Raw genomic sequence first — 11,005 nt, 5'->3', positions numbered from 1 at the left:
AGGGAGGACTAATGGAAAACAAATGGAATGCTTTGTAAGCCTGTATGTTTAGATAGTCAGTTGTCTACATACTTTTGGAAAAACAAAACAAAACAAAACAGCATGGTCTGTATAATGAAGCTGCAGTTTCTAAGATAAGATATACCTTTATTCATTTTTATTCATATACCACTTTTATATAATGGGAACATTTCTGATTTTATACATTTCTAAATTTTTTCTACATTTAAAGCAATCAAAGCTACACGGCAAAACAATTAGCAATTAGTATTTGTAGTAACAATTAATAGAATAGTTTCTGTTAAATTTCTTTCTTAAACATAATTTAATAATGAAATTAAAATCAGTAAAAAAAAAAATGAAGTGACGAGTTCTTTGGCCAGTGCATTAGATTAAATCCCTTCTATACACTGGAGTTAAAGGTTCCATGGAAGCCATATGGAATGTTAACAGGCACTTCAGCTCTTCCAAGTTCCTCAAATGTCTTGGCATCCAGAACCAACAGGAATGTACCTTTATCCTGAACAGAAAATAGCCAATTAAAAGAAAAATACATTTACAAATGATAATGAAATATAAACTGCTTGGTGGAAAATATAAACTGCTTGGTGGGTCTTTAATAAACTATTTATAAACCATCTATAAACTATTGAGCACTTAGCATTGTCATACCTTAGTGGGTGTAAGGACAACAGAGAGGATGACTCCATCATCCTCCTCCTGTGCATTCGGTGAGGACACAAACATAGGCTCAGATGGGTAGAGTCCTTGCTGACGCCATGCCTAATCATTGAACATAAAAAACACAGACAGATGCACGAATGTAAAAAAAAAAAAAAAGATATCTGCAACCATTGTAAATTAAAAAGTTCAATATATATTCAATTTCCTACAAACAATAGTATGTTTGTACTGTAAAAGGGATGCTGTTAAAAAAAACTCTATGCTATTAAAATGCCTGCTGTTTTATAAGAAATCCATTAGATGTAAATATATATATATGCTTCTGTGATCAATTTCTATATCACTATGTCTAGAAAATAACTATTAATATTAAAAAAACTATTGAATATTTTAGACTTTGACCATAAGTCACATCCCTAATCAGGAATGTGTCTTAAAGCTTACCTTGAACTTTTTACTCTTCAGGTCCATCTTGATCAGTGAGTCTCCGACCAGGTGGCCAAAGCCACATCCATAGAAATAGCGGTATGGTTTGCTGTTGCACCTGTCATAGTTTATGTGAGGAAGTTCCAATCCCCCATAATCCAGCAGTTGGTTGTCATACAGATCTTTAGGCATGCAGAATACCTGGTAGGTAATGGAGAAATATAAAAGAGATGCAACAACTTTGTGGCAGTATGGGGAACAAGTGTATAACTCCACTATTAGGAAACCATTTTCCTCAAAAGCATTTATCTGGTGGAAGGTGGATAGAGCCTTGGTGTGGTACTTCACTGGACTCACCTGTTAGAAAAGCAAAGATATTACTGTAATTGGCTTAAATTCAATTTAAAACATCTAGAGTGATTACTGCATTTATAATCAGTATCAAATGCAGATTGATTACTAAATGTTATAGGAAATGCTACACTCAGCATAATACTTTGCATTTGATTAGCCAAGAGAAGAGAAAAGAATAAGAATTAAAAATAAACATAAATCTCAAGATTAAATAGTTTTTTTGTATTTATATATAATACCAGCTTTAGCTTAGATGTCAAAAAAGTTATTTTGGTGTCACCTTTCCCGTATGTTTGTTAACAACATGGAAGATAGTCTCTTGTTTTGGATCCCAGTAGATACAATCTTTTATGCTTTTCTCCCTCATCGTAGACGTCACTATCTTAAACAGGTCTATCTTTATGGGCTGTTCGATGAACACCAGATAGTTCTCCGACATGGCTGGAAAAAATAAAAAAGTTATTCATTTTGCATCTAAATTGAATATTTCATTCAATGACCTGCTCTATACAATAAAAAATACATTTATTTATTTATACATGGAATTATTTAAGTTATTAAAGATTTTTTTTGCCAACAAAGAAATTTCATAATTTGGAAACTTTGTATTTATTCATTTATATATATATATATATATATATATATATATATATATATATATATATATATATATATATATATAATTATTATTATATTAAATTTCTACTTTGTATTTATTTGACAAGCTACCAAGAAATGGTTAACATTGTCATATAATATTTAGGATAAAAAAAATAATAATAATCTTTTCATTTGGCTTAGACATAGCTGAGCTAACTGCAATTGACTGTAATAAGCTGATGCTAATGAATTGTGCAGATGTTTTGTGTTTAGATTTGCAAACTATTATTGCAACAATAAGCAGCTGTGGTATATCAGGTGTGTGTATTTACCAAAGCTGTGGTAGTAGGAAGGCTTGTTTTTTTCAGCAGGAGAAATAGAACATAGCACCTGTGCCCCGTGCAATGTCTCATTAGAGTCTTCTTTGTTTGGAGGCATTTTGATAATGTTGTATAAAGCTCCTACCAAAGACATATAATGTTTAATGTGTAAAATTACATGTATAATGTGTAATACAAATTCAAATGTGTGAATATTGTCTGTCAGGATCTTACCTTTTATTCCATAAGAGTTGGCCATGTTGTAGACCGTACCATCTGGGTCAACATGGGGGTGAGCCGTGGCACCATTAACAGCAATGAATTTACTCCAGTCCACCTTTGACATTATTATGGAAGTACCATAGAATTGAAAACCAACATTAAAACCATCCTCAAACATATTACAAGTTAAAGTAAGTTAACTTATATATATATATATATATATATATACACAGTGAGGAAAATAAGTATTTGAACACCTGCTATTTTGCAAGTTCTCTCACTTAGAAATCATGGAGGGGTCTGAAATTGTCATCGTAGGTGCATGTCCACTGTGAGAGACATAATCTCAAAAAAAAATCCAGAAATCACAATATATGATTTTTAAACTATTTATTTGTATGATACAGCTGCAAATAAGTATTTGAACACCTGTCTATCAGCTAGAATTCTGACCCTCAAAGACCTGTTAGTCTGCCTTTAAAATGTCCACCTTCACTACATTTATTATCCTAAATTAGATGCACCTGTTTGAGGTCGTTAGCTGCATAAAGACACCTGTCCACCCCATACAATCAGTAAGAATCCAACTACTAACATGGCCAAGACCAAAGAGCTGTCCAAAGACACTAGAGACAAAATTGTACACCTCCACAAGGCTGGAAAGGGCTACAGGGAAATTGCCAAGCAGCTTGGTGAAAAAAGGTCCACTGTTGGAGCAATCATTAGAAAATGGAAGAAGCTAAACATGACTGTCAATCGCCCTCGGACTGGGGCTCCATGCAAGATCTCACCTCGTGGGGTCTCAATGATCCTAAGGAAGGTGAGAAATCAGCCCAGAACTACATGGGAGGAGCTGGTCAATGACCTGAAAAGAGCTGGGACCACCGTTTCCAAGGTTACTGTTGGTAATACACTAAGACGTCATGGTTTGAAATCATGCATGGCACGGAAGGTTCCCCTGCTTAAACCAGCACATGTCCAGGCACGTCTTAAGTTTGCGAATGACCATTTGGATGATCCAGAGGAGACATGGGAGAAAGTCATGTGGTCAGATGAGACCAAAATAGAACTTTTGGGTCATAATTCCACTAAACGTGTTTGGAGGAAGAAGAATGATGAGTACCATCCCAAGAACACCATCCCTACTGTGAAGCATGGGGGTGGAAGCATCATGCTTTGGGGGTGTTTTTCTGCACATGGGACAGGGCGACTGCACTGTATTAAGGAGAGGATGACCGGGGCCATGTATTGCGAGATTTTGAGGAACAACCTCCTTCCCTCAGTTAGAGCATTGAAGATGGGTCGAGGCTGGGTCTTCCAACATGACAATGACCCGAAGCACACAGCCAGGATAACCAAGGAGTGGTGCTGTAAGAAGCATATCAAGGTTCTGGCGTGGCCTAGCCAGTCTCCAGACCTAAACCCAATAGAGAATCTTTGGAGGGCGCTCAAACTCCGTGTTTCTCAGTGACAGGCCAGAAACCTGACTGATCTAGAGAAGATCTGTGTGGAGGAGTGGGCCAAAATCCCTCCTGCAGTGTGTGCAAACCTGGTGAAAAACTACAGGAAACGTTTGACCTCTGTAATTGCAAACAAAGGCTCCTGTACCAAATATTAACATTGACTTTCTCAGGTGTTTAAATACTTATTTGCAGCTGTATCATACAAATAAATAGTTTAAAAATCATATATTGTGATTTCTGGATTTTTTTTTTTTTAGATTATGTCTCTCACAGTGGACATGCACCTACGATGACAATTTCAGACTCCTCCATGATTTCTAAGTGGGAGAACTTGCAAAATAGCAGTGTGTTCAAATACTTATTTTCCTCACTGTATATATATATATATATATATATATATATATATATATATATATATATATATATATATATATATATATATATATATATATATATATATATATATATATAAACAAACATAATAATGAAAAAGTATTAAGCTACATTATTTATTTATCATTTAAATACTCAGAACACACTTTATCTTTTACTTAGTTTATATATTTTATGTTATGCTAGAAATCATTATTATTATTATTATTATTATTATTATTATTATTATTATTATTATTATTATTATGTAATATTTTCTAAACTGTCTATATTAGAACAGCTATAAAATTCTGTCACTATCATATAATATCATATAATATATATGATTAATAATAAAATTGAAAACATCAGGCAAGAAATCCAGACGGTCAATATAAATCCAAATTATTTTACAAGTAACCCTGTAGACAGCAGTGTAATTATAGCAGACAATCAACTACAAAGCTTCACTCCTATTCATGAGAATTACTTAATTTCATTAATCTCCTCATCAAAATCATCAACCTGCATTCTCGATCCCTTGCCTCCAAGTTTCCTTAAACAGATAATTCCAGAGGTAATTGAACCTGTTTTAAAAATAATTAACTCTTCCATTTGCACTGGTTATGTACCAAAATCCTTCAAACTGGCAGTTATCCACCTCCTTATTAAGAAACCTGACCTTGACCCATGTCAGTTGTCCAACTACAGACCAATATCAAATCTCCCCTTTATATCCAATATTTTGGAAAAGGTTGTAGCACAGCAGTTATGCTCACACCTACTTATGAATAACATTTTTGTATCAGTCAGGATTTCGGCCTCATCATAGCACAGAGACGGCGCTACTTAAGGTGGTAAATAACCTGTTTTTGGCCTCTGATCAGGGTTTTGTCTCCTTACTTGTTTTGCTCGACCTTAGTGCAGCTTTTGACACCATTGATCACACTATACTGCTTGCTAGACTTGAGAACGTTGTTGGAATAAAGGGAACAGCTCTATCTTGGCTCAGGTCTTATTTGACTGATCGCTATCAGTTTGTTGATGTAAATGGTGAGTTCTCCACACTCTATGAGGTAAAGTTTGGTGTTCCTCAAGGATCTGTCTTAGGCCCACTGCTTTTCTCTTTATATATGCTGCCTCTTGGTGAAATCATTCATAAACATAGGATTCGCTTCCATTGCTATGCTGATGACACACAGCTGTATATTTCAGCAAAGCCAGATGAGAGGGATCAGCTTAACAATGTTGAGAAGTGTGTAAAGGACATTAGACAGTGGATGCTTAATAACATTTATCTGCTCAACTCAGATAAGACGGAAGTACTTTTACTAGGACCACATGCAGCTAGAAGTAAACTTTCCGATAACGTAGCATCTCTGGATGGTGTTTCTGTTTCAGCGTGTACGGCTGTCAAAGACCTTGGTGTGATTATTGACTCGAGTCTTTCCTTTGAGTCTCATGTGAATAATATTACCAGGATTGCCTTCTTTCACCTTAGAAATATTGCTAAAATTAGAAATATGATGTCGTTACAGGATGCAGAAAAACTAGTTCATGCTTTTGTTACTTCTAGATTAGACTACTGTAACGCTTTACTGTCTGGGTGTGCGAGTAAGTGCATAAATAAGCTTTAGTTAGTTCAGAATGCAGCAGCAAGAGTCCTCACTAGATCTAGGAAATATGACCACATCACTCCTGTATTAATCAGTCTACACTGGCTCCCAATCAAATCTCGCATTGATTATAAAATATTACTACTGATGTATAAAGCACTTAATGGTCTCGCACCACAGTATCTGAGTGAACTTCTGTACCAGTATGATCCTCCACGCCTACTTAGATCAAAAGGTGCTGGCTATCTGTTGGTTCCTCAAATAATGAAGACTACAGCAGGGGGCAGATCTTTTTCTTATAAAGCCCCACAGTTATGGAACAGCCTTCCAACCAGTGTTCGGGACTCAGACACAGTCTCAGTGTTTAAGTCGAGGTTGAAAACTTATTTATTTAGTCAAGCCTTTTATCAGTAGATTTTTCTTAGGTAAAGGCTCAGATCTGGAGGGAGCATGGATATAGAGTGTTTGGTGAACTGGTATATTTGTATGCTGTCGTCCCCTCACATTCACACGTTCACTCGGGTTTGTTGACAGTGGTGTGGTGGGTCGTCTCTTATCCTTTAAGGATGGATTGGACTGTAGTTGGTGTCGGCGGTCTGCTGCACTGACTCGGGAGTGCAGTTTGCTTCTGATCGTCATCACTGTACCCCGCAGCATTGTATATCTGCTTCAAATGGAAATTTGGTGCAACCCAGATGAGGATGGGTTCCCTCTTGAGTCTGGTTCCTCTCAAGGTTTCTTCCTTATGCCATCTCGGGGAGTTTTTCCTTGCCACAGTTGCTCATCAGAGACAAACATACTTACAAAGAACATATTTACGTTTAATCACCACATTATCTGTGTAAAGCTGCTTTGAGACAATGTTCATTGTTAAAAGCGCTATACAAATAAAAATGAATTGAACTGAATTGAATATGATGTCTCTATCATATAATATGCACTATTATATTATATCTGTAGACTTCTTAGTAACATTCACACTTTTGACACAGCTTGATTGTGTATTTTACACTTCTATATATTAAACATTTTACTCTATTTCTATGTTAAACAAATGACAGATTGCCTATTTATATATGCATATACAGTATGTTACATACCTTTTATTTTGTTTCTAAAGTGTTTGGATCAATTCTGTGTTTGTCTCTGTGCTGACATAGTAGTCACCTTTGTATTTCACAATGCTCACATTAGCATTGTCTGTGGGCTCTGTGAAAAAATTGACATTTGACAGTTAGCTGAATTTGTGAATCTGTTCTTTAGGAGCATGCAGTTACAGTATATGGAACTGAATAACAATGTACAAAGCAGCACAAACATATGATCTTATTTTGTGGAATTACTGTAGGTCTTTAGTTTGCAAAAGAAATACTTCAGCATATCCCTTATTTCTCCATCTGTAATAACTTTGAGCTAATGTCAAAACTGTTCTCTGCTCCTTTACTCAGCAGAAATACAATAAATGTAAAGTGGACAGACTGACCACTAAACCTTGATAAAAAAAAAAAAAGCATGGACATTAATATAGAGGTGGTCGCTCCTTTAATGCTCTAATATCCTTTTTCTCTATGAAGTCTTTTCACTAAATACTGGACCATAAATATCTGCAGTAAACCAAAAAAGCACAAACGGTTGGGTAATTAATGCCCATCAAAGAGGGTGTGAATTTGGTGTTCCAGTTCATCCCAAAGATTTTCCATGAGGTTGAGCAATATGCAGGCCACTCAGGTACACCAACCTTGCTATTCCATGTGTTTGTATGGAACACACTTTGTGCCCAGGAGCATTGTCATGCTGGAACAGGTTTTGGCAACTTGTTCCAATAAAATGAATTCCTAATGCACCATCATATGAAGTGTATTCTCAAATACGACTAAACATAATTAGACTGAATGGTAACACTTTACAATAACAGTAGATAAATAAGCATGTACTAATATGTAAACTAAATGTTATTTTGAACATTTATGAACTAATGATGAGTTAAGGCATATACTAATTAAGAGCTAACCTTTACTACACCATGAGTCACATGAATTCATGTGTGAACAACGTCTACCTTAATTACGTTAGTACGTGTTTGTTAATTAATGTATTAATTAACACTTTAGGTAAAGTTAAATAGGAGAGCTGCTGTGTTTATGTATAGATTGTTCATTATGATATAAAGGCAGGACACTTGATCAGTATTGACACAATAAACCAGTCCAAAAAATAGCCACAGTAAAGCAGGAGAAAACCATCACCTGTAGGCTAAAGCTGATTTGTAGTTTGGAAAGTAATGTCTGCTTCATGAATACATGTTGGTACTTCACCCATGAGGACAATGGAGCAGTGGACAGGGGCCTAGGCCACTGTAACCACTCATGGTGGGTAGATTTAATAAGAAACATGTGGAAACAGGTGTTTATTATTGTGCCTTTGAGCCTTTCATTAGGAGGATAATTTAGCACCATCTAATGGTGTTTGTAATGTTTTTTATATAGTGCACTTTTAATTCATATTCTTTCTCATATAGCAAGTTATATTAAGCGTAACCTAAAGTGTTAATTAATACATTAGTTAACAAACATGTACTTAAGGTAGCCGTTTTTCACACATGAATTCATGTGACCCAATTCAGCCTGGGACTGAATTGCAGCATCTGCACATCTTTGCATTTGTAAGCAGATTATACTCACTCATCATCTCAAAACGGGATAGAAATCGATGGAAGACATTCTTGCATGGGTCAGGGAGAGCAAACGTGCCAAATTCAGACATCACGATTCGATTCATCTCACTGTTCTGTTTGTAGGAGTCACTGAGCAGAAAACGACTTCTGTAGGTCACCTGACCTTCAGCAATATGAAAGCTGTGCATCGAAGCCATTCAATCAAACCAGTAGTTAAAGCTGAGAGGAGAGAGAAATGTTGTAAATTGTTACAAATAGAAAACTGTGTGTGTGTTCCCGTGTGTAGCATATATGCAAAATTTCTTACAACTAGAAGTGTAATAATAGTGCAAAACTATTCTGTTGTTTTGGTTTGCTATTGCCAAAACAACTGATAAACTTCCGAAAAGGCTTCCTAATAGGACAATGACCATGCAAACCGACTTGCTTAGGCATCACTAGAAAGAATATGGAGAACAATAATGAATTCCAGTATTAAGTCACACACACACACACACACACACACACACACACACACACACACACACACACACACACTTTCATACACAATGTTATAAAACTTAATGGATCAAATAAAAAAATATATACAATTAACAGTCTAAAGCATCCGCATCTGACTACATTTTATTAGCCTTAATTAATAAAAAGCATTGTTAAAAAAACAAGTCCTGAGAATAACCATTGCCATTATTGTGTCTCTATTCATCACTTGGAGGATTTTAAAATCAATGATGATATATATACTAACCATTCCCCATAAGTTGTATAGTTAGGAAGCATTTGTATGCAACGTCCACAGAAATATTAGAGAGACTGTTTCCTCTATGACTTTCAAACTGGATTTGATGCCTGTAAACTCAAGGTTACTTCTTGAATGAGTCATTTTTGCATGTCATTGAGGATGACTTTTTATGTAATGTATTTCAGTAGGAAGTATTTTTGGTGTCTCTGCCAAAATTCTCTGCCACTGGATTCCACAGATGCAGTATTGCTTTTTTTTGTAAATTGTTATTGATTTTTTAATCTTCAAGCACTATTACTTAATATTTAAGCAGGAGATTTTATCCTTGTTTTTATTGCTGTAAATTTGATAAGCTTCTCGCTATTATAAACCATCATCAGTGGTTCCTTCCAGTCAAAATACAGTAAATATATTATCCTGGTTATTTAAAGAGACTGCATTCATTAGTGGCACACATTTATTACAGTACAACCCTAACCCTTACCCTTACCCTAATTGTATATTTTCTGCCTTATTCTCTGATAAAAAATGGAGAAAAAAGATTACATTTAGCATTTCTGTTAGCATTACCCATGACTGTCTGCAGTCGTGGTAAATGACACGAAAAAATAGGGAAATTCGTGTCTATGAACCCTAATCAATAGATTAAAGTTTGTGACTATATCACAAAATGCCATGAGACTGTGCTGAAACAACAGCTAATCTTGTTTATTCAGGACATGCTTTTCGGCACACTTTTATGTATGTGTCTTGCAAAACTTTACTGCCCACATTCTTTCTGTCCAAATCCACCATAGTCCCTGTACCACATGAATCAATTCTGTTGTTGGCTAAACAGCTGTACACAAACAGTGTGTCCATTCAGGGACAACAATCCCTGGCCTGGGATTAATACAAACTGACATACAACATCTTTACATTTGTAAGTAAACTCTACTCACTCATCTCAAAATGTGATATGAAGTGTTGAAAGATATTTTTGCATGGGTCAGGGAAAGCAAGAGTGCCAAACCCAGACATCACAATTTGATTAATCTCATTGTTTTGCTTGTAAGCGTCACTACGCAGGAAGCAGCTCCGGTAGGTGACCTGACCATCTTTTATATGAAAGCAGTGCATCAAGGCCATTCCATCAAACCAGTGGTTGAGCTAAGACAAGAGAGAAAAAAAAAATCATAAACTGACTACAATTAGGATTAAGTGAAATACAATAACTGGTAAACTGGTCAGCAATAAACCTGCATGTTTGTATGTAATTTTTTTTCACAACTAGAATCATAGTACATAATAATCGTGCAAAATTATTCAGTTTTGGTTTGCTATTGCCAAAAAATTCATAAACCAGATACTGCTCTTGTTTATCTTACTTACTGTTGATTTCCAAACTCAAACTTTCCAGGGCCATTGTGAACAAGATTTCCATGGATCCATGTGGGTATTGTGCCTTTTATGGTGGTAGGGATGGAATCTAGAGTCTCCTCCACACTCTGCACTAGTTGGACAATGTTTTTGTAGCCCATACCTCTTCTTGG

General features: G+C 35.6%; 1 pseudogene across 1 annotated transcript; it reads right to left on the bottom strand.

The window, feature by feature from the left end:
• Positions 1–403: 403 nt before the first annotated feature.
• Positions 404–10,993, bottom strand: LOC310720665 (carotenoid-cleaving dioxygenase, mitochondrial-like; annotated as a pseudogene). The gene is made up of 10 exons: positions 10,845–10,993; positions 10,518–10,622; positions 8,739–8,844; positions 7,158–7,266; positions 2,619–2,721; positions 2,397–2,525; positions 1,745–1,905; positions 1,129–1,467; positions 673–783; positions 404–520 (listed from the first exon to the last, which is right to left on the bottom strand). The product of its transcript is annotated as a carotenoid-cleaving dioxygenase, mitochondrial-like (transcript).
• Between the last annotated feature and the right edge of the window lie 12 nt (positions 10,994–11,005).

Source organism: Silurus aristotelis, assembly GCF_946808225.1.
Source record: "Silurus aristotelis genome assembly, chromosome: 26".
Lineage (NCBI taxonomy): Eukaryota > Metazoa > Chordata > Actinopteri > Siluriformes > Siluridae > Silurus > Silurus aristotelis.
This window is presented reverse-complemented; position numbering and strand designations above follow the sequence as displayed.